Raw genomic sequence first — 22087 nt, 5'->3', positions numbered from 1 at the left:
TATTAAAATACTCCTCTGTTTTGCAAATACATTTCTGTATGAAGCTGGGTTTTCTTCATACGACTCAGCCAAAACAACATATCACAACAAACTGAATGCATAAGCAGATATAAGAATCCATTTGTCTTCCATTAAGCCAGACATTAAAGATATTTGCAGACCTAAAAACAATGAATTCCACTCCTTCCACTAAACTTTTTGTGTGTTTTGGAAAATAGCTATTTAAAATAAAAATGTTATTCATGCTAACATATGAGTTTATTATGTTTATTTTGTGAATCAATAAATATTTTAAAAATTTTAATTCCTGATATGGTAAAGACTGACAGCTATAACCCATATAAACAAAAGCTCTTTGATATTCTTTGTAGTTTTTAAGAATGCGAAGAAACCCTAAGATTAAAAAAGTTTAAGAGTGACTGATGTGGGGACTGCAGGTTCAGCTTATAGAGCACTCTCTTTGTTCTTTATTTATCCTTGCTTACCCACTTGGACTGCCTTAGAAAATGTGGGCAGCACTACTGGGCTTGGCAGTTGCTAGGGAGAGACCATTGTTCAGTTGCTTCCCCCGCTAAGGTGCCTAGGTGCTTGCCTCTGGGGGTGGGGGACTGGATAAATCTATAGCTGGTATTCCAGGCTCACTTTCTGCTCTCCTCTATGCCTTAAATAAAAACACAAAACCAAAGGCGCTAATTCTTTCTTTCTTTTTTTCTAACAGGAGGTATCCAATATCAAAGAAGGAACAGAGAGGAGGAAGGGTGTGAGAGAAACCGGAGGGTCAGGCTAGCACAGCACATTGGAAATGCCACAGCTAAACACTTCTGACTGCAAGGACAGGAAATGGTCTTTCTTGCTTAGACACTAGGGGGTGAGGTCAGTGGGGGGGGGCGGCGTATAGAGAGTGCATTAACCTAATAGCTTCCTCTATGGCTTGGAGTGGGCAGGGGAAGAGAATGTAGATGAGGGGGCATATGAAATCAAGTCCATTTAGCACCATAGTTGCTTCATGGTCCTCAAAACTCATTGTCACACAGGCTACCCATTAGAAATAATCAGCTAGTCACTATAGTCTCTCTGAATAAAAGAGCTGAAGGGGTACAGGCATGGATCCTAGCATTTGCCCACTTCTCCGAAGATGGAATATGTGCCTCAAGCACTCAGATCTTGGTTCCTCCAACTCCTTCAGACATCTCTCTCCCAAAACTCTCTATGAACAATCCCAGAAACTTTCACAAGCAGCTTTTCCAGCAAACCTCTTCCAAAACATCTGTTTTTGGTAGAATCTGGGATGGCTATACATAGAAACTCTGGACTACACTAAAATATGGGGTCTCTGCCTGAGCTTGCCCATGTTCACCTCTGCATAGACATGGCCTCTTTCTCCCAGTGTTCTGGTTGTTTATATTTCACCAACTAGTTCCTTCTTGTTGATCAAAATCATGTCCAGTGTAGCAGTCCCTCTCGTCACTTTCTGTACCTGCTGAGAGATGAGATGGTCAGCAAACAGAGCTAGGACAAGGCAAGGCTTGCAGAATGTATGTCTTCTCCTCCTTGAAATATGTCGACATTCCACACACACCCCACCCCCTACTAAAAGCTTTGATCCTTCACTGCAACACGTATGACTTTACTCATCACAAAATAAATATCTTTTTGCCACAGAGAATATATTTTTCTGGCATTCATAATGTGCTTTTGCAAAAAGTAGCATTAAAAACATCTCTTTTCTATAAAATGGGGACAATAATGTTTTTATTTCCTACTGCACAGGGTTTTCCTGAGAAAAAAATGCCTTGGAAAACATTAAAGGGTTAAATTAATGAATTTTTACTGTCATTAAGCAGTCAACCACTCCTAATCTGAGTTCTATCAACTAGGAAAGGCAAGGATTTAGCCACATGTGCAGCTTTTAGTAGAATAAGGCTTCCAGCAGATGAATCAGTTGTTGAAGTATCTCATACCACTTTTGCACTCTGTATCAGAATCTTAGCACCTGGACAAATAACAGAAATTCTTTTTGTCTGAGAAACCCTGGGAGGTGCCCTGCTGCCCAGTGAGGTGCCCTGATCCCAGGGAACCAATCTGGGGTGAGGCAATAGTTTCTATACCTTTCCAGAGCTATTCATTCATTTTCACTTCCTCTAGAGGAGTGGTTCTTAACTGTTTTTTGTCTTCCTGGTACCTTTGGCAGTTTGGTGAAGCCTAGGGACCCCTCCTTAGTATAATGGGGTTTTTTTTAATGCCTAAAATAAAATACACTGAATTACTAAGGAAACCAATTTTATTTAAATACAGGTAGCATTTAAAAAAAAAAAAGCAAGCTCATAGTTCAAATTCAGGTTAAGAACCTGTGGTATAGAAGGTGATGCTTGAGTTGAATCTCAGAATAATGTTTTTAAATGCATATGGAACAGCAGTAATGTGTGCACTGATTAATTATAATACTCCATGATACAATGTGACATGGTATCCATTGGAGTGGGATGGTATCCATTGGAGTCTTAATACATATGCAACCCGTGACTCAATCTCTTGCTTAGGCCTGTCAGATACTCCATTTCTCTTTGGTTTTAGCTCACTCACTTTAATCTACTGTCACACTAACAATTCTAAATTCCCAGGGACAGACCACCACCACATGGTTACATTCAAACTCTTTCAGGGTCCTAATGAGCTAATAGCATTGAAAGCTAATCCTTAATGCCTAAAGTATTCACTCAGCACCCCATCCCCCACTACCCACCAAATGGGCAAGGATGCACTAACCAATCCATGGCCTTGCAACAGAATTCAACTCTTCTCCCGCTCCCCTCACTCCCATGCTGAGGAAAACTAGCTCACTCTGGCTGTGATAGCGGTGAGGCAGAGCCCTATGCTGCAACAGAACTCAGCCAGGCAACTGAGAAACAGAGGAAACTCAGGGGAGATAAATGTTATGTGGTTGTACGGTACTACATTAATACCACTATCCACCTAGAGCCTGTTCTGTCTCCCCAGAAGTCACTTGGGGTAGAGACTAAGGAGAGTCAAACAAGAAATTCCCAAGATGGAAAGAGATGGAGACAACTTTGAGGTCAAGCCTCCAGGGAGAAAACAATCAAAGGAGAAGGAATCAGAAAGTGAGTAATAGGGGAATATGAGTGGAAAAATATTAAAATTAACAAAGATTCCAAGAGGAAGAAAATTCATGCAAAGACCTTGAATATAAGCAGATAAATCAACAGGGAAGATTTTAATAGCAGAAGGGAATGTGCCCTCCAGCTCACCTAAAAGAATACAGACATCTATGAATAAATATTTCAAGATAAAGGAAAATTAATCAGTACCTGATGAGACAGAGGACTCTGTGGATTCCCAAAAGAACATAGAAATACAGAAAAATGTTCCTAAGCAGTTTTAAAAGAAATAAATATTGCAAAAACAGAATTTATGGTCTGCAAAGCAAAAAACCTTGTCAAAAGAGAAAAAAAGAACTTGAATCCACAGTGTCAAGCATCATCACAGAAACAAAAAGTAAAATAACTGATTGAAAATGAAAATACACAATTAGGAATAAGAAAAGAAAAAAACTGGCATGATCTCCACACAAAGAAAACAAAGACAGGTTTTATTAGAGATAACACAAGGTTTTTGGGTCTCCCAGAAGAATATAAGTCAAAAAACTTGGTAAGACATAAAATAAGAAAACTGACCAGAACTTCTGAACCCAGAAAACAAAGTACAAATTGAAAGAAATCACAGATCACACCCAGAAAAGCAACAGCAGCAACAACCCTTTGCTACATATTTCAAGGCATATCATGGTTAAAATAAAATATTCTCAATGACAAAAAATTCTGCAAGAGACCAAGAGGAAGACCTTAAAATATAAAGGAAAGGAAATTCTAATAATACAAGACTATTCTGCATCCACTAGAAACAGCAGGAGAGAATGGAAGGATGTGTTCCAAAGAGCAAAGGAGATCCAGATTAAACTCACAGTGGCATGCAGTGCAAATCAGAGCCTAACAATTAAAGAAAAAGATGAGTATTTGATATAAAAGTAGCGCTCATGATATTCCTAGGAAAAGAGCCACACTTAAGCAAATTGTTTTCAAACATTCCAGACAACAGAAATACAAGAACGGTAAACAAATTCAGCAACCAAAGATAACAACAAAAAAGCACCATAAGGACCTTTAAAAAAAACTTCTTTCTAAAAGTACACCAGGAGACAAGGGTGAACGCAGAAGGCAAACAGAAGTGATGGTGGAGAAACAGGTCTAAACCTCATAGCACTCTACCTACAGGTGAATCAGTGTTTTTGTGGGACCAGTTATAGAACAGAAAAACACATAAAAGGAGAGAGGGAATGAAGTAAAGGTGAAGATATGTGATATACCCTAGTTAAATAAAAAGCTAACAGTACTCTTTCAGAAAGAAGAGAGTCTACAGAGAAATGGATAAGATGGCAAAGGGATGGATTGAAAAAGGAGAAAAGAAAGGGTGGAATCTTGTCTCAGCAGTGGAATGGGGACTAGAGATAACCTATAAAGGGCATTACTTAGTCAGTAAACAAGCATTTGTAATTGCATACTATATGCCAGACCCTATGCTAAGCACTGTGAATACAAATAAAAGACAAAAGAAAAATGGTCTTTGTCTTCCAGGAGCTTATGTTCTAAAGGAGAAGATAATACATAAAATAAAGTTGAAAAGTGGTGGAAGGGAATAACTCCATGTGGAGTTACAGTAAAAAAAAGTCCAAAGTGTAGTCTGAAGAGGAATGAAACAAAGGCTGGCCTGGGTGCCCTCCTTAAGTGGAGTTTCTGAGAGATGTCATCCAATCAGAGGGAAAGGCTTCAGACGTGGAGGGTAGTTGATGTATGGATTCCAGGGTTGAAGTGCACCTCCAGGATGAAAAAAGTTTCTGGGGATATGGCAAAGAAAATAGAGTGCAGCCTAAAGAAAAATGAGAGATGAGGACCTTACAATGGATATAATCTGTAGGGATCTGCTTTTCAAAGAGACCACTTATCCTGTCTCAGGAGAAGTTGAATCAGAGCTACTAAGAGCAACTGACACCTGAGTGGGAGGGTATAGATCCAAGGAGATTTCCTGGTAAATGGGGGAAAGTGGTCTTGGGAAAAGCAAAGGTTAATGATGAATTACACAATCATGGATATAGAAAAACCCCTACAATGGGGCAATATTCTTTCTGTCACCTTCAGGAACTGATATTTTCCCAAAAGTAAGACACCTGAAAAAGGGGTCTAAGGACAATATTTATAAGGTGATTGATAACATTTGAAGCATTTAGAAGATGGAAACCCCCCCCCAAATATCTTAGAAGTTTTAATTCTATGGGGAATAGAGAAACAAGGACTAAGATCATGTATCAAAAAATAAAAGTTTAGAAGATAAATAAAGAAGAGAAAAGGGGAGGGGGAAACTTTTTTTAATAGGTCACAGAAAATTGAAATGCAAATAAAACATATTGAAGAGGAAGAAAAGAAGGGGAATTTTATTTGACTCCTTAGCTGGGGGTGGAGAGAGAAAAAAAATATCTAAATAAAAAGAAGGAACTAATAAGTTAAACAAAATTTCAAAAACTGAAGGGAAAGGGTTACAAACAGGAGAGGTAGACTTGAGGGATGGGGAAAAGAGCCAATGGGAATATGATTACCTTAAAATAGACTAAGCTAAAAATAAATGAAGAGACAAAGTATTGTTTTTACAGAAGAAGAGGAAAAAATCTTAATTGAGGGTAGTATTAGAGACAAATGGAGAAAATAGAAACCTAACTCTGATAACTTTAAATGTGAATGGATTAAACAATCCAATAAAATGAAAATGAGTGATAGATTATGTAAGAAAATGAAATTCCACAATCTATTGCTTGCAAGAAATATACCTAAAAAACCAAGAAATGCAGAAAACACAAATGAAGGATTAGAAAAAAATTACTACACATCAGGTGAATCCAAAAAAGTAGGAGTTGCAATCATATTATCAGACAAAGCAAAAACAAACATTCATAGCATAAAGAGATGAACAAAAAAACTAACTATATTATACTAAAAGGAAACATATGCAAGCCAATATCAACATTAAACTTATATGCTCCAAATGCTTTAGCATCCATATTCATAAGGAAAAAATAAATGATAAGAAAACATACACAGGAATATCATAGTGTCAAGAGATTTCATTGTCCCTCTCTCAATTTTGGATAAGTCTAACAGAAAGATAAACAGAAGGGAAAGCATAGAATTGATCAAATTGCTGGAGAGACAAAAGTTCAAAGATTCATAGTATCTCCTAAATGGGATAGATAAAGAATATATACATTTTTAAGAACTACATGGAACTTTTATAAAAATGTACCATGTATTAGGGCACAAAAAATATTGCAAAAAATATTAAAAGGCAGAAATAATAAATAACCTATATGGATCATGATGCAATAAAAATAGTAATCACTTCAGGCACCACAAACAAAACATGAAGATCCAAATGGATCTTAACAGTGGAATTCTAAATAATGATGTGCGCATCAAAGAACAAATCATAAAAACAATTATTTAAAGGAAAATTATAATGACATAACAACATACTATAATTTCTGGGATGTACTTATAGCATACCTCAAGGGGAAAATCATATTCCTAGAAACATACATTAACAACATTGAAAAGGAGAGAATCAATCAATTAAATATAACTTTTTAAAAAAATTAAAAGTCCAACCAGTAGGCAATCCTAAAGGGGACATTAAAAATTAAAGAATAGATAAACCAGAAACCAAAAAAACTACAGAAATGATTAGTAAAACTAAAAGTTGGTTCTTTAAAAAGACAAATAAAATTCATAAACCCTTAACCAATATGATTTTTTTAAAAGGGCAGAAAATCAAATGAATAAAAGAGCAAATGAGAAAGGTGAAATCACAGAAAACTACAAGAAGTAAAAAATAATTATCAGAGCATACGTTATTAAACATGCTATTAAAGTTAAGAGCATAAAGAAAATAGAAGAATGCCTTCAAAAATATAAAATACACTCAATCCAATAGAAGATTAAACAATCCTATCAGAAAAGGAAATAGAACTAATTGTAAAGTAACAACTACCATGGGGCGGCGGGGGAGGAGAAGGACTGGTCTTGATGAATTCATAGGAGAATTCTATCAAACTTTTAGAGTTATAACAATACTACACAAATCACTGAGCAGTTAACAAAAGAAGGTTTATTTTGCCCAAAAAGAGCAAGGATATGCAACAAATACAGTGTCCATGAAAATCTCTGAACTTGGTCCCCATTGTCTCCATATAGAAAAGCATGTGGGGGTGGGGGGCAGAGCCAAGATGGCAAAGTAGAAAGACACATATACTCTAGTGCTTTCCCCACAGCCCACAAAATACCTGTTAAAAATGACTCTCAACAAATTCTAGAGCAGCAGAAGCCACGGAACAACAGAGAGAAAGAGGTTTCCAGCCAAAGGTAACCTGGAAGGCTAACAGGAAAGGTCTGTCTCACTAGATGCTGAGCAGAGTGGAGCCCAGCCCTAGCCAGGTGGCACTGGGAAGAACAGGACCTGAACAGACCTCTGGGACAGAGTTCCCAGCAGGGAGGGTCCTAGATCTCTCGACTCACAAAGCCACAAAGAAAGCTCCAAAGGTCAGTGTGGGAGGACTTTCCCAGCTGGGCAAGAGGGGAACAGGAGCAGCAACAGCAGCAGTAGACTGCAGGCAGCTATGGGTCTATTGTCCAGGTAGCTCAGCTTAAAGCCTCTGGCGGTAGGGAGCAGCTACTCTAAACTTCAGCCCTGAGTGATGGCCCCGCCCCCACCCAAAGTCCTAGGGAATCCAGCAGCTGAGTCAAATTTCAGCCTTGGGGGGAGGAGGGGCAATAGGACCATTCTCTTGACAAAGGATTCAGAAGTCAAGTAACTGGCTGGGAAAATGCCCAAAAAGGGAAAAAAAAATAAGACCATAGAAGGTTACTTTCTTGGTGAACAGATGCCTCCTCCCATCCTTTCTGATGAGGAAGAACAAGGCTTACTGTCACAAGAAGTTAAGCCCCTGCCTCCAGGGCCTCCAAAGTGAACTTAAATTGGTCTCAGGCAATAAAAGAGCTTGAAAAATGAGTTAGCAGCTTGCTGAAAGACAACCAAAAAAATGCTGAAGAAAATAATACCTTCAAAAGGAGGCTAACTCAATTGGAAAAAGAAGTCCAAAAAGTCAATGAGGAGAAGGAGGCTTTAAAAAGCAGAATTAGCCAAATGGAGGAGAAGGTTCAAAAACTCACTGAACAAAACAGTTCTCTGAACGAGAGAATTGAGTTCAGGGAAATGAATGACTATGATTAAACCAAGCAGCTGAAAAACAAAATCAAAAGTTTGAAAATATAGAAGATAATGTGAAACATCTCATTGGAAAAACAACTGACCTAGAAAATAGATCCAGGAGAGACAATTTAAAAATTATGGGACTACCTGAAAGCCATGATCAAAAAAAGAGCCTAGACATTATCTTCCATGAAATTATCAAGGAAAACTGCCCTGATATTCTAGAACCAGAGGGCAAAATAAATATTGAAAGAATCCACCAAGCACCTCCTGAAAGAGACCTGAAGAGAGAAACTCTTAGGAATATTGTGGCCAAATTTCAGAGTTCCCAGGTCAAGGAGAAAATACTGCAAGCAGCTAGAAAGAAACAATTTGAGTATTGTGGAAATACAATCAGGATAACACAGGATCTGGCAGTTTCAACATTAAGGGATCAAAGGGCTTGGAATAGGATATTCCAGAAGTCAAAGAAACTGAGTTTAAAACCAAGAATCACCTACCCAGCAAAACTGAGTATAATACTTCAAGGGAATAAATGGTCTTTAAATGATATAGAGGACTTTCAAGCATTCATGAGGAAAAGACCAGAACTGAAGAGATAATTTGACTTTCAGACACAAGAATCAAGAGAAGCATGAAAAGATAAATAGAAAAGAGAAATCATAAAAGACTTTCTAAAGCTGAACTGTTTACATTCTTACATGGAAAGAAAATATTTGTAACTCTTGAGACTTTTCTCGGTATTTGGGTAGGTAGAAGGATTGTACATACACACACACGCACACACATACACACATATATGTAGACAGAGTACAGGTTGTGTTGAATCAGAAGAGATGATATCCACAAAAAATAAAATAAAATCAAAATTAAGGGGTAAGGGAAGGAAATACTGGGAGGAGAAAGGGAGAAATGGAATGGGGCAGGCTATCACTCATAAAAGAGATAAGGAAAATTTTGTTCAATGGAGGAGTAAAATGAGAAGGCGAGAGGGAAAAATTGAAGCTTACTCTTTTCACATATGGCTTAAGGAGGGAATAACATGCTCACTTAATTTGGTATGAAAATCTATCTTACACTACAGGAAAGCAAGGGAGGAGATGACAAGTGGGGTGAGGGGAATGATAGAAGGGAGAGCAAATGGGAGAAGGGAGTAACTAGAAATAAACACTTTTGGGAAGGGACAAGGTCAAATGAGGGAATAAAAAAATAAGGGGGGGATAGAGTAGGATAGAGGACAATATAGTTAGTATTATGCAACATGGGTATTATGGAAGTCTTTTGCAAAACGACACATAGTTAGTCTGTATTGAATTGCTTGCCTTCTCAGTGGGGATAGGGAGGGAGAGAGTGAGGGAGAGAAGTTGGAATTCAAAGTATTAGAAACGAATGTTGAGAATTATTATTGCATATAACAAATGTTGAGAATTATTATTGCATATAAGAAACACAGGTAATGGGGTATAGAAATATATCTTGACCTACAAGAAAAGAGAGAAGATGGAAATAAGGGAAGTGTGGGGTGTGATAGAAGGGAGGACACATTGAGGGAAGGGGTAATCAAATGCAAAATATTAGGGAGTGGGGAGAGGGGAGAGATGGGAGAAAAATTGGACATGTTACAAAGTGATGTAAAAGCAATTAGTATTAAAACAACTGGCTGAATTAATTACTGAGACTAAATCAGAGACATCTTTAGTTTGGGGAAAAGAATTTTAGTCTAAGTTTCCTAGAGGCAGGTGACCTCGGGTAAAATTTGACATTGATAGAAAAGTTAAGGTTTTAATGGTAAATTTGATTTTATGATTGTTATTTAATCAGGAACTAGAACAAGTGTAGAAAGGCATGTAAGTCACTTAAGACTTGCCTCAAAAGATGTTCCTTAGCCAATGTGAAATTACAGTCATATCTGAAACCTGGTTATTGGAACTTACTATTATAAGATTCTATGGGACTATTAAGTGACCGCTCTTCTGAGTATAACTCCAGGTATGGATAGCAAGAAAGGTGGTCTGAGCCTCCAATCCATTATGCCAGTAAGCCTGTGAGATGCTGGTATGAACTGCAAAAGGTGATCTCATAGGAAGGGTGGTAGAGTGGCTGTTCAGCCTGGGCTGAGGTAGGATTCTCCTGACTCAGTTTCCCCACTGACACCTGGCAGACTTTAAGTCTGACTGAATGCAAATTGACAATCTATTCCTGCCTGGAATTGACATGAAGTTGGGGAGATATTGTTTCCCTGCAGTGTCCCTACTCTTAGGGGCAATTTCTTATAGTTAAAAAGTTTGTAAACTTAATACCAGATCTATTAAATTATAGATTGTTGGTAGGGGAACATCCAAGGTTAAGCCTAAAATTAAGCTATTAGGCCTAGGACTTTAGACCAACAACAATAACTTAGGGTCCTTTAATTCTTAGTAATAGCGTGGAGACAATTAGGTCAAGAGCTTGTGAAGTTAGCATGCATAGCTATTATTCGTGTCTCAGTTGGTTAATGTTAAAAAAAAAAATTCGTTTGTGGTCTATATTGTAAATGCTTTCAAAGAAGTATCACCTGATCAAAAGTGGGAATTGTTTTATGTGATGTGAACTGTGTTAAAAATGAAAAATTAAAAAAAAGAAATAAAAAAAAAAAGAAAAACATCTGATCATCAAGACAAAATTTACATAGTGAAGGACATATTGACTCTCCTGATCTTCAAGTAGGAGGAGCCCTTAGATGACTAGGAAAATATGTCAGGGAAATAAGGGACAATCAAGTCCCAGGACCATTTTGGCTCCTTCTAGGGAAAACTGATCCTTATCACAGGAGGGAAAGAAGAGAGGTATACTTAACTCAGGTTGTGGAGAAAAACTGGAAGATATTAGTCCTATCACAGTATCCTGCTAGATTCCTTTTATAAGACAAATATAGTACTAAGCCCTAAGGACTTTTTTAATATTGCAAAAAGTATTTATATATAAAAAGAGCAAATATCCTTAAGCAGTGGGGATGCACTACAATCTTTCCCCATGAATATAAGAGCAAAGCAAAGATAACTGTGCACATTCTCCTTGCTATTATTTTATATGATTCAGGAAATGCTACCAATAGCAATAAGACAAGAGAAAGAAATTAAAGGCACAAAAATTGATCAATAAGAGATAAAATTATCCTTTTTTGTTGATATGGTGTATTTAGAAAATCCTAGGGACTCAGCAAATGGTAATAAATGCAGCAGTTAATAGATTCAGCAAAGTTACATACTACAACATAAACTCTCAAAAATCAACAATGCTTCTACATAATAAAAGATCCAAAAGACTTGAACAGAAAGGGAGATCCTATTCCAAATAACTACAACATGCATAAAATATCTGGGGATTAATTTACTGAAGCACATGAAAGACTTGTATAGATTAAAATACAAAGTGCATTTAAAGAAATAAGGGATAAGAGAGCTGATAACACTATATTGCTTACAGAGCTAGACCTGGAGTCAGGAAGACCCCAGTCTAAATCCAGCCTTAGACACTTTTATTAGCTTAATATCCTTGGGCAAATCATTAAAACTCTGTTTGCCTGTTTCCTCAACTACAAAATGATGATAACAGTAACACCTGCTTTCCAGGGTTTTTTAAGAATCCAATGAGATAATTAATATTTGTAAAGTGACTTAGAACAGTGTTTGGCACATAGTAGGTGCTATATAAATGTTAACTATTATTATTATTATTATTGTAAACAAATTAAATAGCTGGAGGAGTATTCAGAGTTTATGGCTGGGCCATACCTATATAATAAAAATGACAATACTCTACCAATGAAATTATCATAGGAATACTTCAGATGAATTGTTAAAATAATAAAATTCATTCAAAAAATAAGAGATTTAGAATATCAAAGAGAATGATGAAAAGAGGTAGGAATAAAGATGAAATAGTGCTTCCAGACTTCAGACTATATCGTAAAGCAGTCAAACAGCAGTTAAACAATAAAGAAGTAGATTAACAGAACAGTCTGGAGAATGGAGAATCAGAAACAATGGAAATTAATTCCCTCCCCACCCCCCATAGTGTTTGGAGAACTGGAAAACATAATTTACTTAGGAAAGAACTCCCAATTGGATAATGATTGCTGGGAGCAACTGGAAAGCAGTCTGGCAGAAATTCTACTGAGACCAACATATTACACCATACTACATAATGAATTCTAAATGGATATATGATCTTAATATGAAAGATTACACTATAAAAATTAAAATAGAAGCAGATCACATACCTTTCTAAGCTATAGGTAGGAGATGTATTCTTAACCAACAAAGGATAGACGTAATTACAGAAGACAAAATAGATAACTGATTATATGAAACCAAAAACTTCTGCACAGACAACATTAATGCTCCTCGGATAAGAATGGAAACAATGAAGGGGAGTGGGGTAGAGAATCTTTGTATCAAATTTCTCAGATAAAATTTAATATTCAAGATACATAAACAATTAACATACATATGTATTAATTAAGTAAAACATTTTTGTATCAAATTTCTCAGACAAAAGCTGATATTCAAGATACATAAACACAATATATATTGAGTGAAAATTTTTGCATCGAATTTCCCAGACAAAAGTTGATATTCAAGATATACAAACAACTAAAATATATATTAATCAGGGGGAAATCTTTGTATCAAATTTCTTAGATAAGGATTGATATCAAAGATACAGAAACAATTAATGTATATCTATCTCTAGCTATACATACATACGTACATATATACATACTTGTATATATGTGTGTTTCTATGTGTAGATATATGTGTCCCACACATAAGTAGTAAAAGCATAAAAGCAAAAAGTTCTCAAAAGAATTATAAGAATGCTCCAAATGATTAATATTAAAATAAATGAGAATGAAAACAACCCTAGAATTTCACCTTATACCCTGTAAATTGGAAAAGATAAATGATGGGAACAGTCAATTTTGGAGGGACTATGAGAAGATAGGCACACTATTGCATTGGTGTCAAACTCAAAAATAAAGGTATACTGAACCGTAAATAAAGATCCCTGTAGGACACATATTGACTTAGAAAATCACAAATGAACACTGTGTCTTATGTGTTTATTTTATTAAATATTTTCCAATTACATTTTAATCAGGAGTCTTATGGGCTATTTGACATCTTTGTACTAGTGTATTTTTGATGGAGCTATGAATTAATATAACTGTTTTGAAAATTAATTTGGAATTATACAGATAATGTGATTAAAATGCATATACGCTATAACCAAGAGATTCCTTTGCTAGGCTTATATCCCCAGGATACCATTCATAAGACAGAAGTTCCCATATACATCCAAATATTTTTATCAGTACTTTTTTATGATAGAAAAAAATTAGAAATAAAGTAGATGTCCATCAAATGGGAAATGGTTAAACAAATTGTGATATGTGAATAGAAAAGAATATGACTGTGTATAAGAAATGATTAATATGATCGATACATAAGAGCATGAGAGGATCTCCATGAATTGAAGCAGAGTAAAGTAAAAGCAGAGCCAAAAAAACAACACATATGAGTACAACAATGTAAAGAGAAAAAAACAACCATAAAAAAACCCAATCAAAAGCAAGTTACAGAATTATAGAGAAAAAGTATGGCTCAAAGAGAAGCTCTCCATCCCCATGCCTTTGTAGAGGTGGGAAGCCCACACCTGGGTTGTCAGTCAGTCAGTCAGTCAGTCAGTCAGTCAGTCAGATGCTGTGCAGTACAATTGAAATGGAGCTCAGTTAACAACACAACTCAGTCACCACCATATGCAGCTGCAAAGCACCTCTGCTTTTCCTTCCTAGGTCAGAGGTGACAACAGGGAACCCTGATGAAAAGCTTCACTTTCCTCCAATTCTAGGTGGCTCTGAAAGAGCAATAGTTGTTACTGGAGCTCTATGTCATGTAAATAAATTTTCTCTGACCAATCAAGAATCACTCAACTGAAACCTTCCAACAGTTGACTGCTTCTAACTGCCAGAGCTCCAAAAGATCAGCTTTTATCAGCTCCCCTTCTGTCTTCCACTCTTCTCAGTTTCTTTTTCTTCTGCTGCTGCCTTGCTGTGATGCATCTTCAATGTGTTTAAAAAGAGCCTTATAAGTTATCTGATGGGGCAGGTAGGAGGCAGAATGGATGGAGTTCATGTCTGGAGTCAGGAAGTTGTTGTTGTTAAGTTGTTTCAGTCATGCCTGACTCTCTGTGACCGCATTTGGGGTTTTCTTGGCAAAGATACTGGAGAGGTTTGCCATTTCCTTCTCCATCTCATTTTCCACCTGAGAAAACTAAGGGCAAAGAAGGTTAAGTGATCCTGTTTGATTTCTTACATAGATTTAGACTTCACATCTATTAATTTTCAACATGGTTCCACGAGCATTAACTTTTTATCAACCATGACAATTCTCTTTTTTAGTGCACATAACACTTATAACATTCATTCATGACCAAGTATGTTCACAATTAAAATGAATTGAGTTTCTTTTGTTAATATCTACTTATAATTAATATATCATTATAATGACATTGTAATTATTATAACATAATATGTAATATAATGTTAATATATACTCATATCAAACCCAAATCAGTTTTTAAAAAAGATAATCTTTATTCCATTGAAAATATATGTATATACACATATACTTGTGTGTGTGTGTATGTGCATGTATGTGTGTATGTGTAGGGCTGATAATCTTCCATCAAAGGAACTGGATCTTTGGTACTTTACTCTCTGGTGCTCCAAGTAGTACAGTGATGTAGGTTGCTCTCTTTAATATCGTCTCAATCTGAAGTGATGTTTTTCTTGTCTCTTTTTCATTTTTAAAGCTTTATTGATGAGTTTTATTTTTACATTACAAAAATTTCCAGATTACCCCCTACCCTATGAGAGTTGCCTTATAACAAAGTAAAACAATTAAATAAAACTAATAGTACAATGACCTCATCTGATAAGACGTGCAACATTCTACATTTGTAGTACTCCTCACCTCTCTATTTTTAAATAAATATAAATCTTTACATTCTATTGGGGAAAAAAGAAAAACTCTTTAGAACAAATATACATAGTCAAGCAAAACAAATTCCCTCAATGGCTATATACAAATATGTGTGTATGTGTGTATTTCTGTACCCCAAATCCATCACTTCTCTGTCATAGAAAATCAATTCCATCCTTGGATAGCATATTTCAGCATCAGTAAACTGGAATCATGAACGGATATTCTCAGGAAACTCTAGAGCAGGGGAGTGACCTGAAAGTTTTTTTAGAAAATGAGCTAGAGAGGAGAAAGCCTAGATGCAAGATCAATTTGGAGACTATTGTCATAGTTTATCAAATATGTATCAGATATAGTTTATCAAAATTTGAGCTAAGGTGGTATAAATATGAGTGGGGAAAATGAGATGGATATGATATGTAAGAGGGAGACTTCTAATCTAAAGATACCTTCCTTCCCAATGAGACTTTCAAGAAAAGCTGAAGGTCTGGAAGACTTATAGGATAGAGATATTAAGATGTAAAGTTGAGGGCACACAAATGAAAAATATATATTCCCTGTCCTAGAAAGAGCCTGAGACTTGAATATGAAAAGGCCAGTGAGACAATTAACTTGACTCACATGGCATTCATATCTTTCTTCCTGGCTAATCATCCACATAAGATCCCTCAAATGAGTTCGGAAGGTAAAATTGACTAAAATAGAACTGATACTGAAGGCCTTACTGAGGAAAGGAGTCTTGAGACAGGAAGGATTATAGAACAGGAGAAGCAAGGCCTCTTCTATCTCTTGCCTAGAGAGAATGACTAATCTAGGGCTACCTCTAGTACCCTGAGTAAAGGAGCAGTCACCCTTTGGAGACCCAACCTTTCAAGGTCTATGCAAGTTGTGCTAGTGAGCCCAGAGGGAGGTGGTACAGATCTATACTGTGGAGACAGAATTGGCAAGGCCTAGCAGCTGTTTGAATGTGAGGAGTCAGGGAGAGAGACGAGTTTGAGGATGACTTTGGAGGTATGATAATGAATTCTGTTTTTGATGCATTGAGTTAAAGATTCCTATGGGAACTGGAAATGTTATTGCTGGAAATATTTATTATGCATCTGGTGATCCCGAACTGGAGTTCAGGAGAGAGACTAGGGTTGAATAAATAAATCTGAGAGTCATCTACAAGGAGGTTATAGTTGAATGTATGAGACCTGAAATAGAGTAGCCCCAGAAAAAATGAGCAGACCTTGTTTTTTTCTTTTCTTCCCGCTCTTGGGAACTAGAAAGGAAAAAGAGAAGAGGAGGAGGATAACTTACCATTGAATAATGACTGATTCTTCAGTGCTGAGTCACAATCTACAACATATTCAGTACATATATGAATGACTCTGGAGAACAGAAATATAACTGACATTGAATGAGTATTTGAAGGTTTGCAAAGTCTTTGATCTCCTTTGATCCTCTCAACAGCTTTGGGAGGTTACTGTTATTTGTTGTTATTACATATTGTTATTAGCCTTATTTATAGATAAGGCAAGTGACTTGTCCAGGGTTACCTTGCTACTAAGTATTCTTAGTGCCACTAGCTTCCAAAGAAAGCCACCATAATCACCCACTTATAGAGAAATAGCAAAATGAATGAAATTAGAAGAGGATTCAATATCTTGTTCACACAGAACTGAAAGGAGAGTCACAACTCCTAATGGACTTTCTCCTTTATACAGAAAGCATCTGTAATTATGTGGATTTATCTTCGATATTCAATCAGGGATTCATCTAAGGGAGCTATTTTCCAGAAGCTGCAGAGATTATCTTTTGAAAACTCTCTCTGACTCAAGTAGTTCATGAGACACAAAGGGATATTGAAGACTAGGTTGTGTTTAAGGAGATTTTCAGTGCTGTCTGTTTCTTTGTCTCCTCTGCGTCCATTTGTCTGTGTTTGTCTCTTCATGTCTATGTCTCTATTGCTGTGTCTGTCTATTTCTCTTCTCCCTACCAAACCAAGTGAGGATTTTGACTAAATTAAAGAAGTCCATCGTTGACATTTATTTTATCTACTAATGTTAATCATTCTAGAAAGTAATCATAATGTTCTAATGATGCCACCTCTTGGCATGTCTTTTACTTAAACCAGTGAAACACGATTCATTTCTGTGGCGTCAAAAAGAATCAGGGTGAGAATTGAAGTCATATTTCAAGCAGATAGAGTACCACACATTTTCACAGTTTCATAGCCTTCCCATGAGTGAAGAAAACAGCTGTGTTTATCTGTTCACGGCTGACGAAATCCATTTGTTGGTACCGTGCTATCAAAGTTACTCTCTCCAAAGCAAATCTGGCAGTATTTTAATTTCTAATTATCACACATGCTTGCACATATCTGTAGAGGGGGAACTGCTGATATTAATGTAATATTGGAGATACTGAAATATTCATCAGACAGGAGCTCTGCCAATGACTCAACAGCCCAACTGCTTCCTCAAATCACACATAAGGTGCAGGAGATTGGGGAATGTGGAAGGCATTAGCTGCTTAGGCACTTAGGCTGAAAGACATACAGTGAGCAAACAGTAGTAGCTAAACTCCTGTTTATATAGAGAGAGCCATGATAGAAGAAGATGTCTCTGGAGGGTGAACAGAGGCAGTATCTGCTGCTGCCTTCTACCTTCATCCCAAACAAACACATAAATTGAGATTTGCTTTGCAGTCAGAATTATAGAAGTTAGGGGGAAAATGTGTCTTCCGAATATTTGGGAGGTATTCTTCTGAACGTCTTAGGAGGTAAATTTGATAAAAGATTATGCAGCAGTAGCTGGTAAAGTTATGGAATTTAAAGTTTGACATTAGAAATCCTTTGCAATCTGACTCCATCCCTTTCCCCTGCCCTGTTTTCTCAGATTTATTATGCATCATTCTCTTTCATTCACTCTAGGGTCCAGCCAAACTGGCCTATTTCATCTTCCTCACACACAACATTCCATCTCCTAGCAAGCTCTCTCTTCTTACTTGTTCTCTTAGAACCCTACTTCCAATACTCAATTTAAGTACCACCTCCTGAGTGAGTTTTTCCTCATTTTCCCAGTTGCTATTCCCTCATTTTACCCTCCATTTTGTTGTTTAGTCATTCAGTCACATCTTATTCTTCATGGCCCTGTAGATCATAGCATGTCGATGATGTCCATGGGGTTGTCAAAGATACTGAAGTGGTTTGCCATTTACTTCTCTAATAGATTAAATAAACAGAGCTTTATTGACTTTCCCAAGGTCATACAGTTAGTGAGTGACTGAGGCAGGATTTGAACTTAGGTCTTCCTGATTCCAGGTCCATTGCTCTAGCCACTGTGCCACCTAGCGGCCTCCAATTCCCCACTTCCCTATATTTCTTTTGCATATATTTTATGTATACATATACATGTACATGTTCTTTCCCCTTATAGAGTGTAAACTCCTTGGGGGTAGGAATTGTTTCACTTTTTTACCGGTATAACCAACACCTAACAGAGACTGACACATACTAGGTGCTTGATAAATGTTTATAGAAGCTTTTCAAGTACCTATAGAGTCATAATAAATAGCTTTTTTTCCATTTGTTTAGTCCACAGCTAGAAGTAGCCGTGATGAGTTTGCACTCAGGAAGCCCCTGGTATGAATCCTGGTCTCTCACACTTACCAGCTGTGTGATCATGGGCAAGCCACTAAACCAACAAACCACGTGGGAAACCCCTTAGCACTTATCCCTAGGTTTGGGACTCTCTGGGATTTCCCAGAGATTTTGCATAATCAATTATAATTATGCAATTGCATATTATAGTATCTTAAATTTTGCAAAGTAATTTCACATCATAGGCTCAATTGATTCTCACAACAGCGTTGTGAAACAGGTAAAAGAGGAAGTGTTCTATGTGTGTGTGTGTGTGGGGGGGTTAATATTTATTTTTTATTTTATTTTTTGTTATTTTTTTAGTTCCAGGCTGTTTCCCTCCTTCCTTTCCTTCCAACTCCTCACTAGAGAAGACAAATATGTAATATATATTTCTATTTATCAGTTCTTTCTCTAGAGGTGAATTGCACCTTCCTTTATAAGTCCTCTGCAGTTGGTTTGAATATTCATATAACTCAGAGTAGTTTAATCATTCAGAGTTACTCTCCAAACGATGTTGCTTTTACAGTATACAACATTCTCTTGGTCCCACTCACTTCACTTTTCATTATTTCATGCAAGTCTTTCCACGTTTTCTAAAATCAACCTGGTCATCATTTCTTACAGCATAGTAATATTCCATCATATATCACAACTTGTTTAGCCATTGAGGCATCACCTCAATTTCCAGTTCTTTGCCACCATAAAGAGAGCTGCTATAAATATTTTGCAACATATAGGTTCTTTTCCTTTTTCCCTAATCACCTTGGGATTTTATATCTAATAATGATATTGTTGGGTCAAAGGGTATACACAGTTATATGTAACTCTTTGGGCATAATTGCAGATTGCTCTCCAAAATGGTTGGATCAGTTCACAGTTTTATCAACAGTGTATTAGTGTCCAGATATTTCCATATCCTTTTCATTACTTGTCACTTCCTACTTATGTAATTTTAACCAATCTGATACGTGTGAGATGGTATTTCAAAGTTGTTTTAATTTGTATTTCTCTAATCAATAATGATTTAGAGCATTTTTTCATATGACTTTATATAGCTTTGATCTCTGCTTCCAAAAACTGCCTGTTCATATTCTTTGACCACTTATCAAATTTGGCAAAATTTTCTATATATTTGGGACAGGAGGTCTTTATCTGAGAAACTTTCTACACAATTCCTCCTTCCCATCCCCCCCTCCAATTTTCTGCTTTTCTTCTAATCTTGGCTATAGTAGTTTTTCCGGTACTCCCATTGCATCATGGTGCATCTCCAGTCATCCTGATGAATATCTAGTCACTGGATCCAGATGGCTCATGAGGAGAAAGTGAGGTTGGTGACCTTGCACAGCCCTCCCTCACTCAAATCAAAGTCAACTGCAAGTCATATCATCATTTCCCTGATGGTCATGGTACTCTTTGAAAACGAAGGACAAACACAGCCTGTGAGTAGACCAGGCTGCCTGAATGGGGATCCAGCTAGCTGGATAACTCAGCTTGTCCTCTCCCTCTCCTCTCCAAAGGGAGGTAAATTTCTAGTTAACGGGGTTTACTACCTAGATTCTTTCCTTCCTTCCTTCCTTCCTTCCTTCCTTCCTTCCTTCCTTCCTTCCTTCCTTCCTTCCTTCCTTCCTTCCTTCCTTCCTTCTTTCCTTCCTTCCTTCCTTCCTTCCTTCCTTCCTTCCTTCCTTCCTTCCTTCCTTCCTTCCTTCCTTCCTTCCTTCCTTCCTTCCTTCCTTCCTTCCTTCCCCTCAGTTCACTCTGAAGCTCATACATTCGACCACAATGGGTCCCTGGTCAAGATACACTTAATGGATGTGTTTTGGACCCTCCTGTCTTTGAATAAATTTAGAGTGAATGTCTATAGTAATTGTTTTTCTTTGGAACAGCAACCCTGAGAATCTTCCTCTCCCAGCTTGGGACCAACCCTTAACTCACTTCTTAAAGAGGCAAGGCCCATTCCCTGGATGGGCATTATCTCAGTTTAAGTGAGAATCTGAAAAGACCTTAGCCTAAAAGGGCAAGGGTCTCCCATGAATATCTGGTGACTGGATCCAGATGGCTCAGGAGGAGAAAGTGAGGCTAGTGACCTTGCATAGTCCTCTCTCACTCAAATCAAAGTCAAATGCAAGCCATGTCATCATTTCCCTGATGTCATGGTCCTCTTTGAAAACAAAGGACAAACACAACAACAACATTAGTTTTATTTGAACAAAAACATTTTAATTTAATGTAATCAAAATTATCCATTTTATATTTTACAATTCTCTCTCTCTTGTTTATTCATAAATTCTTCTCCTCTCCACAAATCTGATAGGGAATATGTTCCATGTCCTAATTTACTTATGATATCTCCCTTTATGTCTCTTTTGTGTATCCATTTTGACCTTATCTTGATAAATGGTGTAAGATATTGGTCTAGACTTAGTTTTTGCTTTCCACTTTTTCTAACAATTTTTACCAAACAGTGAATCCCAAAAGCTTAAATCTTTACATTTATGAAACACAAGGGGAGGCAGTATTATACTATAGAAAGAGCCTGGACTTGACCTCAGAGCAGAAATGTTATGAGGGTTCAAATGAGATAATAGATGTAAAGGACTTTGAAACCTTAAAGCACTACATAAATGAAAGATAATATTCTTATTTTTATTAGCCTCCAGTCACCAGGCCTCCATTCTTGTGCTGACTTCATTCCCTGAGCCTTCTACTTCCTGGACTCTTGCTGAGCTGATGTAATGTTTATAGAACAATACAGGAGTGTATAGATTAATATTTAATGTGAAATAACTAGCCTCTGGGAAGGGAGGAGAGTAGAAAAGTAGGCATATACTTTACATTTTTATCTCTGTTATTAATACTTTTAAAAAAATCTAGATAATCAATAAAACAATAAGTCAAGCTTTGATTAATAGACCAATTCTGTAGTGTAAATCCTCATACTGGAAATTTAACAACTGATTCTCTGAAGCCTGTTAGAGCTGACTCTAGCATATCTCTGGATGCTGGAGCTCTAATTGCAAAAGGACAACTTAAGCAAGTCATTTAGCCTATCTTCTCAGATTCTTTTTGAGTTGACTCTCTCTCTCCTTTTTCTTTTACTTTGCTGAAA

The 22087-nt window shown here is 36.8% G+C and overlaps 1 long non-coding RNA gene across 4 annotated transcripts in view; it reads right to left on the bottom strand.

Annotated features, from left to right (window-relative positions):
- Nucleotides 1-242: 242 nt before the first annotated feature.
- The window catches only part of LOC140501087 (uncharacterized), a 109925-nt gene continuing 88080 nt past the window's right edge, over nt 243-22087 (bottom strand). For 2 of the 4 annotated variants that reach the window (XR_011966061.1, XR_011966060.1), the window contains one exon: nt 522-1480. This is a non-coding gene — a long non-coding RNA (uncharacterized lncRNA). Of the gene's footprint in view, nt 1481-22087 lie in introns of all 4 variants that reach the window. The other 2 variants (XR_011966062.1, XR_011966063.1) reach the window with 2 other exon arrangements.

Source organism: Notamacropus eugenii, chromosome 4 (genome assembly GCF_028372415.1).
Source record: "Notamacropus eugenii isolate mMacEug1 chromosome 4, mMacEug1.pri_v2, whole genome shotgun sequence".
Lineage (NCBI taxonomy): Eukaryota > Metazoa > Chordata > Mammalia > Diprotodontia > Macropodidae > Notamacropus > Notamacropus eugenii.
Note: the sequence above shows the minus strand (reverse complement) of the source record. Positions and strands in the feature narration are given on the sequence as shown.